General features: G+C 39.7%; 1 long non-coding RNA gene across 1 annotated transcript in view; it reads left to right on the forward strand.

Moving 5' to 3' along the window:
- The window catches only part of LOC309385786, a 41004-nt gene extending 26603 nt beyond the window's left edge, over positions 1-14401 (forward strand). Inside the window, exon 3 of the long non-coding RNA XR_014174285.1 lies at positions 13474-14401. This is a non-coding gene — a long non-coding RNA (uncharacterized lncRNA). The remainder of the gene's footprint in view (positions 1-13473) is intronic.
- The last annotated feature ends 2354 nt before the right edge of the window (positions 14402-16755 follow it).

The following is a 16755-nucleotide window of genomic DNA, read 5'->3' on the forward strand; positions in this document are numbered from 1 at the left end:
TGCCACATACTCACTTCTCTCAAACCCACTATTAATAAATGTGGGACATAAGAACACACGTTTCAAGTGAGAGCGTTCAAACCCTGTCCATCAGATCTGCAGAATGAAATCATGCCATTGCCCAGAACCAATCAAGTAAGCCACAAATGTCTGTTCAATTATTTTGTAATGTACGTTCAGTGCAAAATATGTGAGTCTGATTATTGAAAGGAGTAAGAAATTGTGCATCTAGTAAGATTGTGAGCTGTTTCCATCATTACCGGGTTCATCTATTTGAAAGCTGTCTGGTAAAAACTTTTCTAAAAAGATGGGTCTGATCATTAGAGACATAATAAGACAACTGATTCCAGCAACGGCTTGACTGGTGTTTATTTATTATTCTGGTGGCACAAGTTGGGTGGAGGTGCTCTGGGGATCTCAAAAAATAAAATAAAAATCCCCATGCAGTCTGCCCACTGCTAGCTATCTACCCTTCTCGGATAAAGGAAGAAAGACAACATTGTGCAGGAAGCCAGAACTCAGTACAGTACATACAGCACAACTGTAGAACCTACAACTCATCTTTCCAGCACACAGCACAACTGTACTGTCTACATGTTGTCTTCCCAGCAGCAGAGGTAGCCAGCCTTATGGAGTCAGCTTCCAATTTAAATAATATCTATACATGGGATGTACAGCAACTATTCTGCTATTTGTATTAGGCAAGAAAACATCCTGGTCATATTTACTAAAATGTTTAAAAGAACTTTTGCCAACATGATGCCCTCTATATGTCTTGGAGATGAAGGATATTCAATGGATATCAACCTTGAGGAGACAGTACGAGGCTGACTGGGTGCAGCAAAGCACTGGTATTCTCACAGCTGGTTCAGAATATCTTTAAATGGATCTTGGCATGCATTTATAGAGGTATCATCTACAGTGGTGTTTTTTCTTTTATTGTGGTATGAATATTCTGCATTTTTTTTAAAAAGCTACATTAATGTCTTGAAGATCATGCAAATTAAATAAAACGAAATCCAAAGAAAATTGCAAAAACATAATTCATACTATACAGAAAGTCAGACTGATTCTATTTTGTAACCAAGTGCTGAAGCATAAATTTTGGAAGGCCTCACCCAATTGCTTTACTGTATTTTTCATCTCCAGTTGTCCTATGTCATGGAGATGGTTTAATCACCATAGCTGCTTCAGTTAGATTTACACTTATAATCCAGGCATTTCACTGCAAGCCACCTAGTATCTAAGCATGAATACAATAAAAAACATCAAGCCCACCTCCAAATCAAAGCTCTGCCCTCATCATACACACAAGTGTGCATACACACACACCCAATTACCCATTTTATTACTTTATTAGTACGAGCTACAGAAAATCTACAACAAAAACAGGGCGATAATCTTGATGGATACCCCAGCACACATTTTACAATGAGTTTTTCCTCCTTTGCAAAGCTCAGAAAAACGTCACCCTTGCCGTGAAGAAACTAATAGTTGTGTGTTCGGGTGTAGTAAAAACACGAAAAAGAACACTTAAATCGTGGGCAGGGGGCAAATGTGGTGGTACAGTTTGTAAATAAGGATAAAACAGGATGGTGAGACTACAACAATGTTGCTGTGAGTCATTAGTGAAGGAGACTCAGAGAAAGTAATTTATTTTCTATTGTGTGCCTTTGGAAGCCCCAAAATACTGTATATTATAATTCCAGATTTCACCAGTATAAAAACTAGTGAACCCACTGCATTCCAGCCCCACCTAAACTATAAAGCTGGAGGTGGAAGGACTTCAATAGGATCTAGATTATTATTATGACAGGGTTTTCCTCTCAGGATTCTGCCTCTTTTTAAATGGTGGGAAAAATTGCTTTAAACAACCCCCACTCTCCACATGACAAAGTGTCTACAGTCCTGCAAACAGAATAGACGGAATAAGCTATTGTCTACACTCAAGGCTCAATTACAACGAGGACTTTTGATTGGTCCAGGATGTAAAAGAACAAAAAAGTCATTGAATAAAAGAGGAACAATACTCTTCACCAGGAAAATGAGTGTCGACTAATTTATACTATGTTTGGTTTGGGCATCATATACATTGCCATGATGCAATGGTAACTGCCAGTTTCCAAAGAAAGTGATATCAGTAAACATAATCATGGGAATTTCCTGTCACTGGGACAGAGTCCCTATACTTTGGAGTCCTGTAGCAATGCTGCAATTTGTAGGGATAGAGACCTTTTGTTCTTGTATCATGTCCCCATAAATAGCTGAGACCCAACCCTTCCCCCCCCCCAAATATTACTCCAAAGATTCCTTCAGATGGGGACTTCTACCATGTTTTCCCGAAAATAAGACAGGGTCTTATTTTCTTTTGACACACACACACACACGAAATAAATGCTTGGCCTTATTTTCGGGGAGGTCTTTTTATTTTTGAGGTTCAGGAGGCGGCAAGCATGGTCACCTCACGGCTGCTGCTGTGTTGCAGTATTTTCGGTGTGTGCTTATTTTGGGGGGAGGGTTTATTTTAGCGCATGTGCGCAAAAGCCCAATTGGCTTTATTATCCAGGGAGGTCTCATTTTGGGGAAAACAGGATAGTATTATTAGAAGTTATTATTCATCATTCCATTTAAGTAGTTTTGGTGCCTTCTGCATCTTTGTGAAACCAATGCAAATTGATGATTTAATATCCCTCTATCCAGGTTTTTATGTATAATTGCTGTTTAGTAAACAGATTTGGGCTTCCTTTGGAACAATACCAATAAAATTATATTTATTTTTTATAGAGACCAATAAGCATTTATTATAAGACTGTAATAATGTTATTAAGACACAAAAGATAGTCCTTAGATTAAACATGCTAGCCTACCTTTTATGGAATAGAATAAGCATGTTTGGGTAAATCTGGTTGTACAATGGAATACTGATTTAAATTTGCCAAAATGTACTGCTCTTATGTCCCTAAAGTTAGCATGGAATGCTGCATGTACAGTAGTAACTAAAGTTAGACATTACAAATACTCAATCAAGAGTTTTATGAAAGCCTCAGTTGACCAAACCATGATTGGCATTGGAGATAAATGTTCAAAGGCCCCTCTAGTGATAGTTATGGCATGTGACAGTTTGTTATTTGAAATTTAGAAATACATGCATATATGCATGAGTGAATGAGTAGTAGTGTGTTTCTGAAACTTAGAGAAAGGATGTGAGAAAGATAATAAATAAAACAGCTAAACTTTGTGACAGAAATTAAGAACAAGAATCATCTAGATTATTGAAGGTGCACATGAAACTATGAATAGTGATGGTTACATGTTACACTCCAATGAAAATGATAATGAAAAAAACATGCATGAGTATGAACCAAAGCTACATAGTCTTCTGAATAAATGAAATTGGATAAAGTTATTTTGTTAGATAAATGGATGTGTGGAATAAGCCAAAGGCCTATAAAACAGTTATTGGACCATTTGGAGACCCAGGAATGAATGAGACTGTTGATTGTTTGATCATGGTCTAAGAAAAGATCTCCTTGTTTTAAATACCTGGTTTAAGCATAAATCTAGATGTAGGTAGAATTTCTTTTGTCTTCTGCCTTTCATTTCTTTTGCTTACTATAGTTCACTCTTTCCCCATTTTTTATATAAATTGCTTAGTCTAAAGGAAAGATGGGAATGTATGTATGCAATAATATTCATTCTTTATAGGACTCAGGATATCTCTGCTTTAGTCTTCCCTACTAATAATATTTTTGTAAATAAACCTGTGCTTTAAAGAAGTAAGTAAATAAAGAGATGCTGTCACGAAATAATTGCTAAAAAAATGCTTGCAAATTAATAATATGGCTGTTAAGGTAAATATGGCCTAGCACAAATACTGATTTAAAAGTGAAAAAACTAGTGAACCATCTACCAATTTTATTTTTTTTAAAGGCTTATATATTTATTCAATTTTTCTAGCTGCCCATTTCAGTCAATGAATGGGCAGCTTACAATTCAAGAAATATAATGCAATTAAAACACTAAAAACGTTTTAAAACAATACAAAACAATAGCAACATTCAAAATAAACATACAGAGCAGCCAAAATACTTGACCAGAAGGTCCAGAAATAAGACCCTTATCACATTCAGTATCCAGGCTCAAGAACATAGCCAGGTTCTTAGAGCCTTATGAAAAGTTAACTGGATTGGAGCCATTCTAATCTCAAAAGGGAAGGGGCTCCATAGAGGAGGGGCCACTGCAAGCCAGCACTGTGGCTTATGGAATCTGCAGGATGACCATTCCCCTAGATTGGGTTGGTCAAGTAGGAACTCTTGCAAAAAGAGCAATCCCTCAGGTAACCTGGTCCCAAGCCATGTATGGCTTTAAAGGTGACAACCAACACCTTGAATTGCACCCAAAAACACAGTGGTAACCCAATGCATCTCACACAGAAGTGGTGTTACATGTGCCATTTATCTGGCACCGTTTACTACCCACACAACCAAATTCTGCACCATTTGAAGTTTCCAAGCGCTCTTCAGGAGCAGCCCCATGTAGAGAATGTTACAATAATCTGATATGAAACTCATTTGGCCCCAAAAGCTTTCTTGAAATTAATGATGATGTTAGAGACTGTTTTTTTTTCTTTTGCAACATCACTTTCTTTAATTAAAAGAATATTTTTTAAAAGCAGAACAGGATGCCTTAGAGACGTCACGACGTAAGAGCAATGCCACATACAAAAACATTTCACATGAGACTAGAGCAGGAGCAAGCAATTTGGTATTTACTAGATGTTTCATGTTACAACTCCCACATACCCTACAGCTGGCCATGCAGATTGCAGCTGAGAGTCCAAACATTTGAAGAGCATCATATTGTCTGTGTGTGGACTAAGTAGGAATTCTTAAGACAGATTTCTTAAAATAAACATGTTACTTTCCGCAATTAGGAACAACTTAAAGGCACAGGATTTTCATCAAACCCATAATTACTGTGAATTTTGTGCCGATTTTCATGTTTTATCTTTGTTTTTACATTTTTAATTCATTTTGTTCCTTTTTAAATATTGAGCCTCCTTGAGAACTTGCCAGAATAGAAAAAGAAGGGGTATAAGGCCATCCAACTACGGTTTCATTAACTCCAGTTGGAGATAGATCTGAGTTGGGGGGAGCACAAGAGGAGTAAACAACAAAATGAGCATTGTGCTATTATAGTGCAACTTCCATTTGTTTCCGAAGTATATTGTAACACTGCACACTTGTACAAAAGAGGCAGAGCTGTGTTATGCCAGCATGGTTGTATTTTGGCATACACAAATAGCCTCTTTGGGAAGAACAGTGATTTCTAGAACAGAAAGAGTGAATAGAAATGAGAGACAGTAGAAGAAAAAAACCCTTGCATGAAATGTTGAATACAGATATGCCAAAAGGAATTGGAATCAAACAGATTTTAATAAACATAGCAATGAGCAAGAGTGTCTGTTGCAAGAGGACATGTCTCAGCACAAAATCAGATGCCACAAATTTGATCACTGGTGTCTCATACAAACATAAGATCTCCGTAAGACCAAGCCAAACGTTTTTAATAGTTCAAACTCCAGGCTTCTATTTATAAATATTTGTTCCTAACCAGACGTTTAGGGGAAAGGCTTAATCAGAAGTTCAGTAGTAATTTCCTAGTCACTTTTGAGTCCTCCAGCAACTTATACTAAAGCCTACTGCCTCTGATTCAGCATCTTCTGTTGCTGCTTATTGAACAATATGAAGAGGGCCATTAAAACGCCATCTGTTTATCGCCTGATGTCTGCTAAACTGGGCCACAACCGAGAGCAGATATTTGCTGTTCTTTTTAGCATTTGAGAAGGAGTAAACTCCTAGAAGCTGATGAAGCCATGCATTGCAACTTAGCTTTGCCATCCAGCCTTATGGAAAAATAAGTCTGCCCAAGAGCGGTCAACATTTGCCACAATTTCAAGAAAGTCTGCTTGTAACCTCTGACAAAAAGGAGAAAAGTCACCAGAGGAAACTTCTTCTAAATAAAATGAAGAAATATATTGAACCATTCTGTAAATCCCACTCTGATCTTCAATATATCTTATTCCAATGAAATTGAGAGAAGTATTACTAATTTATGATGTTCCCAAATACTCAACACATTTCAGTATCTGTTGATTTATGCGCTCTGTATACTATAAAAAGCACAACACTCATGCCAGTAAATATAATTTCAGGTTTTAGGGAGTTTTTATCATTTTTTAAGGAAGGACATTTTTAAAGACAATATTCTTCCCACTGAGGAAATACCCTTACACTTTCCTTTAGCTTAAAGATTCTACTGAGTGCCCTATATTTCACATCCTTCTGTTCTTTTGACTACTTGCTGTGTTGTTCTTTTCAAAGGTCTTTATTACTGCCAAATATTCCATCTTTCACATAATATTTCCAACTTTACAAACAGTCAGAGAGGAAGTCTATTTAATGAGTAACATTGAAATGACACAATTGTATCCATAAACATTTTTGCTTTACCTCATTTTTACTTTTAAATTTATCATTAATGACACCAAATCATAAGGCAATTTTCTTCCTTTCATATATATCACGTGTATAATTTTCACACTGAATAAAATCAGTTCTGCTTTGTGCCATGTACAAGGCAGTAAAACAAATCTTATCAATATATCTATTTTTACTTTATCAACATAAATTTCTGAAGTTCCTAGTTCCCAGGATTCCAGGTGATTTTTATCAAAATTAAAAGATGTATTTATAACTATACAGGTGGGATGTATTTCACTGCAGTTTCAATTAAACCTAGCTATCACAATCAAAATAGTGTGGATAGAACATTACATTTTTTGTAAACCAACATAAGTGGAATTCATCAGGTTGAAGAAGTCTGAAGTATTAAATCATTGCTTTCCATGTTTGCAATGAAATTGGCAAGTTGGTTTGCACATACAGTATATAGGTGGCTCACCAGGATAGGAAGACTGGGTATATTAGGGGGCCCATCAATTAGAAATGTACATCTGGTGGGATGATGAGAAAGAATCTCAGTGGTGGTCTCTTTTCTATGGAGCATCATTCTATCCAAGGTATGGTTGGCCACCATTCTGTTGCTTTTCCAAAAGGCCCCAAAGAAGTGGTTTTAGCAGGGGGCCTCGGAACCACAAATGGCAATGGAGACAATCAGATGGTTGATTTGGTTGTCTTGTCATTGCCATGGGGGGGGGGAGGAATTGTCAGATGGCTTCAGTTTCATTATTTCATTCAACTGGGTTATATATGGAATACATCAAGGTTTTAATGTCGCTCACGCATCTTTAGGAAGGCTACAAAGTTAGAACTTTTTCTGTAAATGTTTGAAGACTTATTGTTATCAACTAGGGGCTAGTACCATGCTTGTTATATTATTACCTTAGCTGTTACTCACTTTATTTTTTCTCTTATTGTACCTGTTACTGATTATGTTAAAAACTAGCAATAGTTTTTGATCCAGTGTTATATAAACACAATAAATAAATTAAAAAACAAACTTATAGAAATATTCAGGTTCCATTATCACTTAATTATAAATCTCTGGCAATAATGTCATGTCTTGACAATCCTTGATAAATTATCAACTTAATTAATAATCTGTCAGTCAATTATTAACTGATGCATCCAAAAGTGTCTCATTCAAATGTGTTCAAGAAAGCTAATTAGTGTGGAAATAAGGATTATCTTTGGCCACATTCTTTCCAATGCGCCCCTCCTATGATTGATTTAATAAATCTTTAATCAATCAGAATAGAGCTAGAATGGGTCTTGGAGGTCTTCTAGTCCAACTCCCTGCTCAAGCATGAGACCCTATACCATTTCAGACAAGTAGTTGTCCAGTCTCTTCTTTAAAACTTCCAGTGATGAAGCACCCACAACATCTGAAAACAAGCCATTTCATTGATTAATTGTTCTCACTGTTAGAAAGTTTTCCTTAATTCCAGGTTGTTTCTCTCCTTGATTAGTTTCCATCCATTGATTTTTATCTTGCCTTCTGGTGCTTTGGGGAAAAAATTTACCCACTCTTTTTTGTGGCATTGTACTTCACCATACTTTTCTAACTTTGCAAATCATCCCTGCTTCTATCATAGCTATGCACCACTAGACATCTGTTTCTGAGGTTCTCATTAATTCATCCAACCAGAGTTTTTATATTTTAATATCTGTTGATTAAACCAAAAGTAGTAGACTTACTGCTAAGTTAAACTTTACTACTTTGTAGCTGTGTTTGCAAAACACACTATACATAGTTAACTGAACCAGGGTTTACTTAATCAATTTTTCTACATTTTTATGACTCATTGAACCATTAACCAATCACAGAGCCTAGGTTGACACAAAATGTTATGTTAAAAATAATTTGTTAGTTGTAGCTTAGTATATTGTATGAAGACAGTTTTTAAAATAATACTTTCCCCCAAAAAAGGGGCAGCATACATTTCTTGTTGGCTAATTGCAGAACCTGATTGGAATTTTTCCATGGACTTTTTGTCTGGTCTTACCCAAGTAAATTCATTACCATCCAAAACCTATAGTCACTATTCATGACAATTCAGTCTAGTAACTTGTAATGAATGTTAATTAAATAACTCAATTTCCTTATTCACATGTTGAATAGAACTATAAAGGCAATTGTGGGATTCAAATTTTTTTACTACCGGTTCTGTGGACGTGGCTTGGTGGGCGTGGCATGGCTTGGTGGGCGTGGCATGGCTTGATGGGCATAGCGAGAGAAGGATACTGTAAAATCTCCATTCTTTCCCCACTCCAGGGGAAGGTTACTGCAAAATCCCCATTTCCTCCCGAATAGATGGAGGTGGAGCAGAGGTGGGTTCCTACCTATTCGGTCCAGTTCAGCCGAATAGGTAGTAACTCTGGTGGACACATGACCGTACTGTTTCTATGATTGGCGGCGCCATCTTGATTTTCTGTTCTGCAGATGAGCAGAACAATTTTCATTTTAAAAATGTAATTTTTATTTGTTTTTTAATGTGCGCATTTTTTTTTACTACCGAACTAATTTTTTACTACTGAGTAATGATGGCTGGAACCCCCCTGGGGCAGGGCCAGTCAGAGTTGGTATTTACCAGTTCTCCGAACTACTCAAAATTTCCGCTACTAGTTCTCCAGAACTGGTCAGAACCTGCTGAATACCACCTCTGAATAAAGAGCTAGAGAGAAAGTCATCTATTACATTACATAACCATTAACACTTCTTCCCCAAACCCATACATATATGTCTCTGAGGTTGTGTATTTGAGGAATATGAGAAAGTTAGCCAACCTCTGCATTGTGTCCTTTTATTTGTGCAAATGTTCAGTGCTTTTTTAAAATAAAGTCCCATAAGACATCTGGCTATATTTATGCCTGGGAGGAAGAACATAATGAAGATGGGTAAGAGCAGTAAATGGCAGATATATCTATCATACTTGAAAAGGCAAGAAAATGCAAAAATAAGCATGGGAATATATGTATGAGGATTCAGGAAAATGATAGGTAAATAGAAAGAGTATACAAAGGAAATATATACTATTATTAAAGTCAAATAGGATGGAATATTCAGTGCTAGTTTTGTGCTAATTACTTTATTTTATTCATACATTCCAAATCCTGAATCTTACTTTTTACATGTCTACAGATTCTGGTTAATTTGGGGGCAGGGAGAGGGAGGTGATGGCAAAGTGTGACTGCAAATGGAATCTAAGCCAACTTTCCCTCTTTCTCACCAAAGCTTAAAAATAGACTAGTGTTAAAACAGGATCTTTTATATATATATTTAGCACATCACTCTGTACAGGGTGGTAGATATAATTATATCCCTTTACTGTATTATAGCAATTCGCTCACACAGAGAGGGACTTCTCCAGGTGCCGTCCACCAGACAGTGCCGGGGGGCGGCGCCTAGGAGCAGAGCCTTCTCTGTGGCGGGCCCAGCCCTGTGGAATGATCTCCCCCCGGATATTAGGATTACCTCTGACCTCCGCGCCTTCCGTGTAAAGCTCAAGACCCACCTATTCCAAGTAGCTGGCCTGGCTCAACCATAGTTTGATGATATCACTCCTGACGGGTTTTTTAATTTTGTGATTGTATTTAGGGGATTTTAAACTGTGATTTTAATTGTTTCCATCCATCTGTCTACCTCCTCCACGTATATGTCTATTTTGTGTTTGTATTGTCCATATTTGTATTTTATATGTTTTTATTGTACGCCGCCCCGAGTCCTTCGGGAGAGGGTGCGGCTAACAAATAAAATTTTTATTATTATTATTATTATTATTATTATTATTATTATTATTATTATTATTATTATTATCATCATCATCATCATCATCATCATCATCATCATCAGGACTGGCACAAACTGAAGAAGGTGCCTTAGATGAGGTCTATCTTGCCCAATATTATTAACATTGATGGATAATGTTACCATAGTTTCAGGCAAGAATTCCACCCTTATGTGGAGATGGCAAGACTGAACCTGCATTCTTTTTTATGGGACCAAGACCAGGTGCTACAACTTCAAGGAGGAAACTACACCACTGTTTACTTACAAGCAGACTTGTTAACTGTATTATATCAAAGTCTATTCAAAAAAATCTTATGAATTCCAGATTGGAGATTTAAAAAAGTAGTAGAGGCAGTGAACAGAACTTTGCCCTGGATATGTAACATTGTAAAAAACTGTAGCATTTATTCTCCATTTTTCTCCTGGAGCTGCATTAAAGTCCTGAAGATGTAATTGCAAAACTTCATGATATTTCAGGGGAAATACTGAGATTCCCACAGAAAGATATAATTCAGGACTTCCTACATAAGATTGATGTATCTCCTGTGGTTCCCTACCAAATAAATCAGAGTAGCATAATGTAATTTTGGGATGTAGTTAGGAACCAGGATGAGCAAATAAAACAAAATGTCACTAAAATTAAGAGAAGCTAAGGAGAATACTCACCCCAAACTACAATTCTTTGGAAGAAGCTATGATAATACTCAAGGTGGCAAACATTTTGTCACCACACTGCTTTTATCCCTATTTAAAACACCTGTTGATCTGGGAGGTTTTAATTGGTTTGAGATCGTTTAGAATGTCTAATGCAATTTGATTCAAGATATCCCAACTCCATATCTTGTCACCAGTTTCCTTCATCCTCCAACCAATTTGCTGGGGATGAAACAAGTTGTAGTCCCCACTACAGGGTCAATGGCTGGTTGTAGTTCTGCTTATTCTAAAACATTAGTTGATGATTAATAGCCAAAATTTAACTTTAACTGAAAAGAGCAGTTAAAGTCATATGAATGTACACCAAGACAAAAAATATGGTAAAAAGAAATATTATTCACTTGATCCTGTGTGCCCTAGCCTAGAACCTGGGTCAATCAGCAACAGCTTTAGGCAGTTGGTTTCCCAACTTAACAAATGCAATGATCTCTTTACACAGCTTAAACAAGCTCCCCATGTTCCAAAGCTTTACACCTCTGGTTAACAGATGTTGCAAACAGTACAAAATGCCTACTGGCATTATGCCTGGCTAATTGTGGGGTTTGTTTGGAGCACTTTGCTGGCGAATATCATAAAAGTATGTTAGACAACAACCTTTGATCTCATATAGCATTGCAGTCTGTTATGTACCAGTTCAAGTGGACAGTATGCTGTGTGGATCGTTATAGCATACAGATAATTAACTCTGGTTGGTCCTCATTGTGTTCATATTTTTCAACGTTGGTTTAATGGCTTGTGATGGCTCGGTAGGGACATAATAAACTGGATTAATAATCATTCTATCTCTCAGTGGATCCACACTAATTATGTGGGAAAGCTAAGAATATTTCCCTTTGTTTACAATGTCCAGACTGTGAGGCCTGTTCTTCAGGGACCTAAAATGGCATTATATTCACCTGGATGGAACTCTCAGCAAGTTTGCAAATCCACAATATTTGTAGAAGTGTTTTAAAATACATTTAAAATTTTATAAATGCACAAATACAAATCCAGTTAACAGTGAATTTTATTGTGATTCTAATCATTCAAAATGTGTTTGCCCTAAGACAGTGATGGCAAAGCTTTTTCTCCACGGGTGCCAAAGGTACATGCGTGCACACTATCTCGTGCGCTCGCATGCCCACAGCCATAATTTAATGCATGCCCCCAGTGCATGCTCGTGACACGCACACCCCTGCTGCCCCACGCATGTGCACACGACTTTCTTGGAGCCTGGGGAGGACTGCCCCCCCCAAAGCCCTCCAGAGGCTCTAAACAGCCTGTTTTCCAACTTCCGATGGGCCTGATACGTCCGTTTTCCGCCCTCCCCAGGCTCCAGAGGCTTTCTAGGAGCCTGGGGAGGGCAAAAAATGGCCCAACACACAAACCTGAAGTTCAGGAACGGACGTCTGGGTTTCCCGTTGAGCCATTTTTCTCCCTCCGGAGGCTTCAGGGAAGCTTCCGGAGGGCGAAAAACAGCCCAATGTGGAAACCAGAAGTCCGTTCCCGAACTTCCCGTTCGCCTATTGTGCGGTTTTTCGCCCTCCGTAGGGTGAAAAATGGCCAAAAATCAAGGCAGAAAATCAGCTGGCCAGTGCACGCATGCATGCGCTGGAGCTAACAGGGCAACACCCCGTGTGCCCTCAGAAATAGATCCACAGGCCACCTGTGGCACGTGTGCCATATGTTCGCTATCAGAGCCCTAGGAATACAACATTTTTTCTAAGTTCTGAACCAACATTTAGCTATAAATGGAGCCAATGAATTAAGTACACCAATTGGCAATAATATCTCATGAAGAAACATTATTTCAGGAAAGTGATCTGTAATAATGCATCTCTTTGGATAGGATGGTGCATGAGAAAGTGAAGTGCTTGTGGTCTCTCGCTTAATGCAATCCTAATGATGGGATAGGAAAGTTCAGAGACAGCCCTTAAATAGTGGAACAAGCATTTGGAAGTCCAGTCAGCTGTGCTCCTGGACAGTCATTCACCTCCTTTGAAACTGGTTAGATAACTTAAACCAGCTTGAATGATGTAGAAAAGGCCTAACCCTGGTAAGATGAAATTCCATCCCAACAGTTGTTCTTGAAGGGGAAATTCAGGGTATCCCATGTGAACAAAGATTTTCCTCCTGTAGTGAAGAACTTCCTGAAACACAAACCCACATTCTTGTATATTGCTCCCATTACAAAAAGTGCTCAATTGTCGCTAACAACTCCCCATCTAGTCAGATTTCCAGATCACCGGATCCATTTCATTTAGAGTTATTATCCCATCAGTGTGATTTTATTTTACTAAATGTGGCTTTTTTTTTTAAATGTAATGATGTCATACTCTGATCACAGTTTTTATAATTCTAAAATATTTACAAAATAGTTTTTGAGCTAGCTGGTCAAAGCTTTAATAAACAAATACTACTAATATTGTACCTAATTACATACTGACTGCAGTCTAATAATTTCCTTAGGAAACATTTCTTCGGATTTGATGCCCTCCGGCTGGGTTGGGACTACAACTCCCAGAATTCAACAGCCAAGGCTAGGTGATCTTAATTCAGTTCACCGTCGGGCAGACTCCAGACCAAAATGGTGGGTGTTGAATACGAAGGCCTGGAACGATCACCATATTGTTATTTGGTCCTCAAATTGAATTGCCCCTTTCTATGGACACAGCTGTGAGGATCGCTAATGGACAATAAGAAGCCGATCAAATTGTTCCGGGATTCTTTTTTGTTGTTGTTGTTATTTCTGTGGCCAATCAGCACAAGGCTTCCCAGGAGGCAGGAAAACAGCTAACTCATGAGTCCCCAATGGCAACTTTAAGACTTGTGGACTTCAGTTCCCAGAATTCTCCAGCCAGCTAGGGCTGGAGAATTCTGGGAGTTGAAGTCCACAAGTCTTAAAAGTTGCCAAGTTTGAAGATGTGAGTTAAACGCCAGGAGCCAACAGGGATGGGGGAGGCTCCGAGTTCCATCTTGGCAGCGGCAACTTTAGGGAAAGCTCCCGCGGCTTAATCTTGTTGCCTAGCTTGGCTCCCGCTGCTGCGGCTACGGCCGCCTTTCTCGAGTCTGTTGGCAAGACCAGCAGAGGTACAGGCTGCGAGAATCCCGCTGATGATCATTGTCCCCACCGCCTCTTTTGTTCCGGTGTTTAGCCAACTGTGAGATAAAAAGGCTGCGGGGCTGCGAGCGAAGCTCAAAAGTGGGGGGGGGGGACACAGAAAGGGCCTCGCGAGGAGCGATAACCTGAGAGCTTGGCGGGGAGATAACCTGGCGCCAAGAGACGCTTTATTGTTGCATCCATTGAACAGGAAATGTCACCGAACGAGTGTCCCCCGAGCACATCTCGCAGCTGCTCCCGAACAGCCTCCTACCGCGACTTGGAGAATAGATTGGCCGGCAGGTCTGGTGGTGGGGTAGCTTGACCGAGGGAGGAGAGGGAAAGGTGGGCGATCCCCAAGAAATCTTATTGAAAGGGACACTTGTCCTGCTGGGGAAGGGGCGTGTTTGATCCTAATGAAAGTCGGGCCATCCAGCACGGGTACCCAATTGCTAGAGAGAGGAAAGGGACGGGGAAGTAGCTCGTCTACCTCTGAGCAAGAGGTCCGCCTGATTTTATGCCTCGTTCCAGCGAGGGTAGGAATCTCCTTCCCTCTGGAACATTGGCAGCAATTCCAAACAGATCTGTGTCCCCTGGAAACAAAGGGGCACTGTGTATAGGCGCTCCCTTCTTATACCGATTTGGCAGAAGAGGGCAGGTTGACTCTGAGACAGAGGATGTCCTTGGTTAAGTTACTGCCTCTTCCGTTCATTTTGCCCCATCTGTAAAATGAGCAGCCCTATAAGATCATCTTGAAATCTCTCACAACTTGTAGGCTTTGGGTCTAGCAAGGGGCAACTTTCCGTTAAAGGGAACCATTGGGGTAATTCTGTGCATCCTTTGCCTAAGAACAAGCTACTTTGAGTGGGATCATGTTTCAAAGATATTAGTAAGTGCTCTTATTAAAATAAATCGTATACCATGTGTCTCGGTTGTGTTCTTTCTTGGGGTTTCCAAGAAGACTCTAGTATATTGGATACTGATTAAATGAGTTGGAGCTTCCCACCTAATGCTAGGAGTTATTGGTTTTTCTATTCCTTCCCCCTACCCCCAAGATTGTATATCTAACCTTCATTAACATAGCATCTGTATAAGAATGCTACTGCTCCGGACAGACCAGACCGTGTTAACTTGGGACTGCCTATTTCTCAATGTTTCAAATCCAAAATAAAGGCATGGATGAATGGAATCTCTTCTATTCATGGATGTCATTAAGTACTGCAAATAGAGAGGGTCTCCCCATCTGGTGCACACCAATTGATTCATCCACTTTTAACCCAGCAAGGATGATTTATTAGATTTTAATCTGTCAGGATTCAGCCCCAGAACCACGTTTAAACATGAAAAACTTGGAGGAGCAGAAGACTGCTCTATGCTTGGTGTTTTTTTCTTCTCACCCTTGAGTAATCATTAACAAGAGTTGGGACCTTGCAGGTGTTCTAGTCCAAACCCCTCCTCAAGTATGAAGCCCTATACCATTTCAGACCAATGGTTCACCAATCTCTTTTTTAAAATCCCCATGTTGGAGCACCTACAATTTCTGAAGGGAACTTGTTCCACTGCTTAATTGTTCTGTCAGGCAATGCCTTCTTAGTTCTAGGTTGGTTTTCTCCTTGATTAGTTTCCACCCTTTGCCTCTTGTCCTTCTTCAGACATTAATATTAGGGGACATGGTGGATTAGAAACCCCCATTTTTGCAACATTCATTAAGTAGGGAAAGTTGTTGTGAAAAGTAGTATACCGGCTAGCCGCGACGCGTTTTCTAATTTTCAGCGCTGGGCGCAAATTGGAAAGCTGAACTGCGGTCTGCTGTTCACGAGCAGCGATTGGGCAGTCGAGCACCGAGCTGGTGTGGGTTTTGGGGACGGAGTTGCAGCGGCATCTGGCCTGCAATGAAAAAAAAGGGGAGGGTGAAGGCAGCGGGAGGGAGGGAGGAAGAGAAAAAGAATGCCTTATGAAGCTGCTACATTAAATTGGAAAATCGATTTATTGAATGGCAGGTGTTCGCAACCAAGCAGATGGCGGGAACTTCAAGGCATAAACAGGCATTTGTATGGAAAAGAAGCAATCGATATAACACCAGAAGTCAATCGTCGTCGTTATCCGATTTCAGAGAAAAGGCCTTGTTTGGTGGGTTGCACGCTAAATAGCAAGAAGCAACAAAGATCGACCTTTACGGATTGCAACTAACACACACACACCCCACCCTCCACCCAATGTCGCCGCCAAAGGAAAATGCAGTAACTTGTCCTTTACCGCCCCAGGGTTCGGAAAGAATGGGGCCCGAAGGCAACGTGCACTGGACGCCCCCGCTTTGGAAGGGCAACTAGAGACGATGGGGATTCCCCCTTCTGAACAGGGTGTGAATCCCCCGCAGCCTTTTGGAAAAACCGGCGCTGCAAATGTTTCTAGAGGTTGCAAGAGGGAAGGTCGGAGCGGCGGTCTGGGTCTAAATCCCACCGCATTTGCCCCCTTAGGAACGAGCATAGAGCGGCCGGCATCCAGACAAAGTATGGAATTGGGGGAAACTTTTGCAGAGGCGCCCCTCGCTGCTCTCGTGCAAAATGCTGCAAAAAAGGGAGGGGGGCTTTTATTCTGTGACTCTGAAAGAGACAGCGCGACCTCCATATTGCGGAGCCTCCTTGTGTCCG

The sequence above is a fragment of the Natrix helvetica genome (assembly GCF_964273705.1).
Source record: "Natrix helvetica genome assembly, chromosome: 1".
NCBI lineage: Eukaryota > Metazoa > Chordata > Lepidosauria > Squamata > Natricidae > Natrix > Natrix helvetica.